Here is a 7,922-nt window from a genome sequence, read left to right as displayed (position 1 = left end):
TCCCACCAGCTTTTCGGTTTATGTTTTCCCTGCTTACTTCCTAGTTTCCTAATCTGTCCCTTCTCTAGCTCTCGTTTAAAAATACATATAACTCGTCGAGCGGTTTGACTGGTGTGGTTTAAACCTGTTGCCAGATTTGCGGGTCAATATTGCCAGACTGCCTGCCAAATTTGACGAGAAAAAACACCGTCAAATGAAGCGAATGCAACGACGCCGTTCTCGAAGCACACAGAGTTACCAGATCACACGCACGCAGGCTCCCAGCTGCCGACAGTACCGGAAAGCTGCTGCATAACCCGCGCGCTTTCGAATCGCTTGCTTGTTGTGGGCCCTGTTCTCCGATGGTACGAAGCGCTTTCTTTCGCTGCACACGCTGTGGCTGGCCCGCGCGGGACGAGGCTTTCGCTGGATCTGAAACTGAAACGCGTCGCATAACACTTGGGGCGCGATATATCGCTGCGCGCTCTCGCTACAACGTTAGAAAAGGGTTGCAACGCCTTGATTTGCACGGGCAGTCTCATGACGATTACGCTGCTCGCAATAAAGACTTTTCTGAAACTGACACGCGTCGCATAACACTTGGGGCGCGATATATCGCTGCGCGCTCTCGCTACAACGTTACAAAAGGGTTGCAGCGCCTTGATTTGCACAGGCAGTCTCATGACGATTACGCTGCTCGCAATAAAGACTTTTCTGAAACTGACACGCGTCGCATAACACTTGGGGCGCGATATATCGCTGCGCGCTCTCGCTACAACGTTAGAAAAGGGTGGCATCGCCTTGATTTGCACGGGCAGTCTCATGACGATTACGCTGCTCGCAATAAAGACTTTTCTGAAACTGACACGCGTCGCATAACACTTGGGGCGCGATATATCGCTGCGCGCTCTCGCTACAACGTTACAAAAGGGTTGCAGCGCCTTGATTTGCACAGGCAGTCTCATGACGATTACGCTGCTCGCAATAAAGACTTTTCTGAAACTGACACGCGTCGCATAACACTTGGGGCGCGATATATCGCTGCGCGTTCTCGCTACAACGTTAGAAAAGGGTTGCATCGCCTTGATTTGTACAGGCAGTCTCATGACGATTACGCTGCTCGCAATACACTGTTCGGAAACGGAGACGCATCACATAACACTTCGGGCGCTTTAATTCGCTGCGCGCGATCGCTGCAACGGGGCAAATTAAGTGTTTGCTGTGCCTTTATCTGCGTAAATAATTTTTCTGAAACGCGACGCAAAACCCCCGGGGCTTTTTTTTCTGGCTACGCGCGCGGTGCGTCGCGCGCCGGCGCGGAGCTATCGCTACGTGCCTGCAAGTTATTTTTACCTGCATTTTTCTGCTCTGCCCTTTGTAACATATGGATCAGCACGGATATGTACGTTAGAACGAAAAGTACTGAAATATTAAGGTGAGGGTTTCGCTGGATGTATTTTATTTGACTAATGTTAAGATCTAAAGAAAAAAATACTGTGAGTTTGTGACATTCAATGCTGACATGAAATATGAGCTCCGACACAGTACCCGTGGTGGAACTGGCCCCTGGACTACAGGACTACATTGAACCACGATATGCTGGTTTGATAAATACCAGTAATTGGAAAGTGGTTTGCTCTTGAATTTCCTGTATGTCGGCGCCGCTGTGCAGTGTTGGGGGCCCTTTTTAAACCACAAGCACTATGTTTCAGCTAATATTGAAAGCAACATTATTGTTTTTTTAAGGTGGGGGGGGGGGCGGCTATTTTTTAGCGTCTAACCACAGCTCCAACGTTACCAGTTAGCTCAAGATGCACCTGCATGTGTTTCTAATATCCAGTATGTTGTCGCGGATTCAATAGCGCAAGAGCGTTATCTTATCAGATTACGCGCGTGAAGCGAATACTGGCGTACATTCTCCTTCACATTTGACGACCCGAGATTGCGCTGCAATGTACGAGCATTCCAATCTGACGAACCGACGCCTTGATCCGTAGATCGGAATCAGAGGAAGCACTTTGCGAGCAGCCATCGTTATGTTTGAGTGTTATTTTCTTTTCCAGCGCAAGCTCATCTTATAATCAGTAACATTCGTGACTGACTCTTTTGGAAGTGTTTTTTTCTTGTCATTACTACAACGTGAGAGTATAGAGGTGCTCCATCTTCATTAAGTGAATACTGGGAAACGGAGTAGGCCTTTTCTTGCGTCTGCGTTTACACATTTACTGCACCAATTTATTTTTCATAACTTACTTTTTAATTTAGGGCGCTGTAAAGCACAGTAACCTGTTATTAAGAGGATGTTTTAATAACAAAGAACATTTAAATGCTTATTAGTCGGCTTTCACCTTATGGTAAGGAATTTCAATAAAGATATACTTATGATAATTAAAAGCCTATCCCTTTGTCAACGTTTCACCTGAGTTCCCCTTTGCAAGGTGATACAGACTTGCAGGTGGTTCGTATCGGGGACCCTCGACATATGTCCAACCGCCAAACAAAGGGTTATTCCGAGTGTTTCATTTCAGGAAGGCGTGTTACCCTCCTTTCTTTCATTCCCGTTCGCAAACACGCGAAATATGAAAGTGCTGCGTGAAGAGCGTCGTCAGTCCAAGCCAACGAGCTACCGGAACTCACCTCGCCTATATCGCTGTCATTTAGGCTTAGATAAGAAATATATATATATTTTGAATCGACGCATCGCGAATCCAAAAAGAGCTGCCCGCGACCAGCCCAGCTAGGTTTCTTTCATTTCGTGCTTCGTCGTAGCGGCTAATAGTAGCTCACGAAGCAGAGCACTGAGTGTGGATATGGCAGAGAAGGTGTTCTATATACTGTCTCGTTACCCACCGAAAATTGCCCACCGTGCTACTGGCCATTCCTAGAAAATTGTATATGTGACGCCCAGCCATTTGCAACACTGCAACTTTGTTTTGCGATGGGAGAGTCCAGGTGAGAGACAGGGTGCACGGTTATGGAGATAAAGACACGCTATTTTCTGCAGTAACTTAGGAATGCATGAATGAATGCGTTCATTTATTGAGAAAAAGGAGGAGCAAGCATCAGTGGAAGCAGATTGGGAAAGAAGCAGGGGACAAAGAGAAAAAGCTGGGGCCCGGGTGGCAGGCGAAGTCGCAGCTTAGGGGCGAGAGAATATAAGCGAGAGTTGGCGAAAACAGTTGAATTCCCGTGTAGATGTGTGATGTGCCGAGTAAATGATTGGAGTCACCGCCCAGCATCCGTCCTTTGCGGCAGTATAAGCTCCCGCCGTTCTTGGTAACAAACCTTTAGTGAAAACCAATCTTCGCAATGACTTATTCATCAGCCATGCCTAGCCACGTATTCTTTAGTGACAGGGTCTGTGGATTACAACTACGCTGTGCCGACAAGTTACGACCATAACGTGACGCTTGCGGTTAGGGATGCCATACTCGTGACTCTTACTATACTACTACTATACTGCGCGAATACTATAAACATGGGTTTACTGCACAAGTTAGTGAACAGACATTTTAGAACCGCGTTTTAGAGCGCAGCTCTTTGGCGTCCGTTCCTGGGTTTCGCGTCGTCGTCGGCGTCGTCGTCGGCGTCGGCGTCGTCGTCGGCCTCGTAACCAGCTCCGCCCCCCTTTCATCCCCCCAGCGCTAGCAGCGACCGACTGATACCGCTGGATGCCGCTGACGCCGCTAGAGAGTCAAGATAACGTGACTGCATAGAACACCGTCGCCGCCATGCAGAAAGAGGAGGAAAGGGTCCCCCCCCCCCCCTGTTCTTGTGTGGCGGATAGCTGGGGTTGACTCACTATCGCCGTCAGCGGCATCAGTCAGTCGCTGCTATCTCTTCCCTCCTCCCTTTATCGTGTTGTCCGCTTGCGGCGCGCGCTTCTGCCCCCATCGTTTGCCGCTGGGTGTACACGCCGCCCCCCTCCGCTTCCGCTTACTGCTGGTTGCTCTCGACGGCGGCGATGAGCCTCCGCTTCGGCGGCGCGAACTGCAGGGTCTTCTCGGCGGCGGCGATGAGCTTCTGCTTCAGCCTCGCTTACTGCTGGTTGCTCTCGACGGCGGCGATGAGCCTCCGCTTCGGCGGCGCGAACGGCAGGGTCTTCTCGGCGGCGGCGCTTAGCCTCTGCTTCCCCCACGGCTGTGACAACCTCGCGAGGCACTTGTATAGATCTCGTCTTTGAGAATCAAGCATTGGTGTACCAAGTCGAACATATATCAGTCTATTTCTCCGACCACAAAGCTTCCTTCATGACTGTCAAGAACTGTTAGTGGAGTCTTTGTTAAAGGAATACGTGTGAAAAATAAAAAAAAAATTCTGTGATAGCGCATACATGTGTTGCTCGATTTCTTTGCCTCAATCTATCCAAAAGGTGAAACAGCTTATTTGCTGCGCTCAAATTTCGCATTAGGAAGTAACGTAATCGTCGGTAATTCTTTTTTCGCCTTACATACGCTCAACGCAAGCACCATTGCAGCATGTTACGATGCGCGTCCCTTCAAGACAGAGACGCGAACGCAAACATGAGAACGCGTTAGAAGACAGGGTCTTGGGCCTCGTGCCAAACATATCCAAGCCAACAATATGTTAACAATCATGCCATGGTTTCTATGCAAAGAGGTTATCTATTTAAGCTTTTGGAGTGACAGTCCAATCCGCCACCTACGGGAGCGTGTGAAGCCGCCGGGGCCCACATTGTTAGAGAAAAAGGAGCGCGGCCACAGTACGTGGCTGCGGTCGTGGCTGCAACCTGTGCTTGCGGTTCTGCGATGAAAAAATAAAATGAAACCCCTTTAGGAAGTATATCAGTCCGCCATTGTGTGTCGCTATTGTCAAAAATAAAATGTCATGGTGGTGGGTGCCTTGTGTTCTGTGTACAATATGTTGCGAGAACTGAAAAAGAGTCGTTTCCTGTTTTCTTAATTCAGTAACCTGCCGCGTGCATCGGCACTGCGATGTCCTTTCGTCGATACGTGGTGCCGGCCCGTATTGACAAAATGACATGTCCTCGAAATATAGTATCCTTATGCCATTTCTTAAAAAAATACCTATTTGTGTAAATGAGCGTTTTTGGTTTAAACCTATGAAAACAAGAAAAAAATATTCAACGGTAGGTCTCATTTTTGTCCGGCGTTTCGGTTGTAGCTGAAAAGAGTCGGTGAAAGCAAGGAAAAGGAAGGAAAAAGTGGAGAAGGAAGGCAGGGACGTTAACCAGTGTAGCCTAACCGGTTTGCTACCCTACACATGGGAGCGGGATTGGGGGGATGAAAGACGGGAGGAGAGAGAGAGAGAGAGAGAGCACATAACATAGCAAACACATCGTCAGTTACAGTCCGTCACTCTTGCGCGGTACGCGACATCACTGTCACAGCCGCTTGTCCAAGCCCGTATACTTCATAAACCGAAGTAGTCCCTTCGTCTCCTTCAGCTGCGATGTCTTCTGTCGGCGATATGTGAAAATGGTTGAAACTGACAATGGTCTATTGTCCAGGTGCGCTAGAACGGATGCCATGGACTGTCTCGGAACATTATATTCAGGGCAGTCGCACAGAATGTGTTCCAGCGTCTCCTCGCAAAGACAGGCATTGCAGAGAGCGTTGTCGGCCATTCCAAGGCGAAACGAGTAGGATTTCGTGAAGGCCACTCCTAGGCATAAGCGATAAAGCAGGGTGGCCTCACTTCGGCGGAGTCCAGTTGGCATACACAGATGCATCAATGAGGGCAGGTCGTGTTGATGATTGCTCCGGTTGGTCTGGCTGCTTGGTGTGCACCATAGAGAGAGCGTGATTTCCCGTGCAAGCACTTGAAGGCTTCTGGCTGCGTCGGACCGTGAAAGTGGTATGGCCTCTTCCTGTGTGTCTTCAAGAGCTGTCCGAGCGGCTTTATGGGCGTCTTCATTTCCTATGACGCCGCAGTGACTTGGCAGCCACTGAAACGTCACGTGTTGTCCTTTCTCATGTGATGTATGGAGTAGGCATCTAATAGGATAGGATAGGAATAACTTTAATAAAGTGCCGGCAAACGACGATTTAACGAGTCGTGACGCTGGCCAAGCGTCGACCCGGGGTTATACTCTACTCTGCACTAGCCCCGTTGGGCCCGTTTGTAGTGAGTCACGAGGCTTGTACTTTTCGAGCGCACCCCGGGCCTGCTGGACGGCCCATAGTTGTGAGTCCTTGTCTGTAGACTGCAGTGCACTTTGAAGTTCTGGCGGGTAAGTCCTGGAGGTAGCTGCCGTCGGGAACCTGGCACAGTCCCACATCTAATATCAAGCACGAGCTGTTCGAATGGCCCGCGACGCAAAGCTGATAGCACAGATTGTAGGGCTGCCTTTGAGTCACTGAAAATTGACCATTGTCGAGGTGGTTCCCGATTGACGAAACAAAGTGCAGCGCGAAGATTCTCCGAAGAGCAAGGTGAAAGCAAATTTACAATAAAGCTAAGGCGACTCACAATCTGCACGCAGCCGCAACCCTACATGCGCTCCGATGAGAATAGCCTGCTAAAGTTAAGGTCATGTGTCAGCTGGCGGCTCAAGCAATCTTTACTTCTTTGTGTTGTTTCTGCATCCGTTCTGCCTGCGTTTGCGGCAAAAACGTGAAGTGGGAAGGCAGATAAACAGAAATTGGTGGAGGCGGGTGGTAGCGTAATGGTTAGCGTGCCCATCTCCCAAATGCAAGATGGTGCATTTGGGAGATGGGCTCGAATCCCGGTGGTTTGTTTGTGAAGACAGCTTGCTGTGCTCTCTGGTGACTGCGAAGCTCAGAATGAGGCGGCAGCCTGACGACAACGGTCACCGTCAACGTAACAGAATAAGCGGGCGTGCAAGGTCACACCTAAAGCCGAAAGTACATTCAGAGGAAATACACTATGCTCTTGTCGACAAAAAAAAAAAAAAAAGAAGGAAGACGTGATGAGTAACAAGCGGTGTTGTTGAGCGAAGCTGTAGACCGGTTGAGTGGGCTAGGCTGCAGCGGCACCGGCACCATGTTCAATCGCTGCTTGTTCTTCATGCAGTTCTTCGGCTTCCTTGCTGTACCCCGCCTTTGCGGCATCACATGGCTTGGAACTGCTTCGTCTCACTTGGCTCCCTTCGCGGTCGAGCACGTGGATGTCATCTAGTGCTTGCGCAGGAATTGCTCTATCGCTACCATATGCGATTACTTCGGCGTGTCCCGCTTCAAGATACAGCATGCCAGTCACCCCGGTGTCCTGTCCTTTGATCAGCCAATCATCGACAACTCTCGGTCTGTGACGTCAACAGCCGACGGTATAAATGTCCAGCGCGCGGATCGACTCTTCAGTGGGCTAGGCTGCAGCGGCACCGGCACCATGTTTAATCGCTGCTTGTTCTTCATGCAGGTATGTTACTATTCTGATGCCGAGTGTATCCGATGTGATGATCGCTTTCTGCTGCTGCTCCCTTGCCCACAACGTCTTGTATCCTGCTGTTCGCATGCATTGTATTGCGCAAGTTGTCTCCTCTAGGCGTGGATCCGGTTCCGCTCTCGATGAGAATGACGATGCTCGCCCTTCCTTTGATAGCCGTGACAAAAACGACCCTTCGGTATCCGAAATGTTCTCTAAATTATTGGAGGGGCAGACTCAGTTGGCACGAGATGTTGCGGAAATCAAGTCATTTCAACAGTCAGTCGCGCGTCGCTTTGATGTTTTAGAGTCACGCGTTCATGCACTAGTATCCACTTCTATGTTTAAAGACTCTAGTTTACTGTGTGATTTACGTACTGAAATAAGTGCCTTGACTACTAAGGTAACGGACTTGGTCTTGAAAAATGTCAGCCTTGAAACTCATTCTCGTAGAAACAATCTGATAATACACGGTATTTCTGACGCAATGAATGAAAACGTTACCACCCTGCTGACTGCAGTTTCATCTGTGTTTACTGAGCACCCGAAGACTAGCTGCCCTCATATTGAGCGCT

Source organism: Dermacentor variabilis, unplaced genomic scaffold, assembly GCF_050947875.1.
Source record: "Dermacentor variabilis isolate Ectoservices unplaced genomic scaffold, ASM5094787v1 scaffold_14, whole genome shotgun sequence".
NCBI classification, from domain to species: Eukaryota; Metazoa; Arthropoda; class Arachnida; order Ixodida; family Ixodidae; genus Dermacentor; species Dermacentor variabilis.
The sequence above is the reverse complement of the archived record's forward strand: the minus strand, read 5'-3'. Positions refer to the sequence as shown.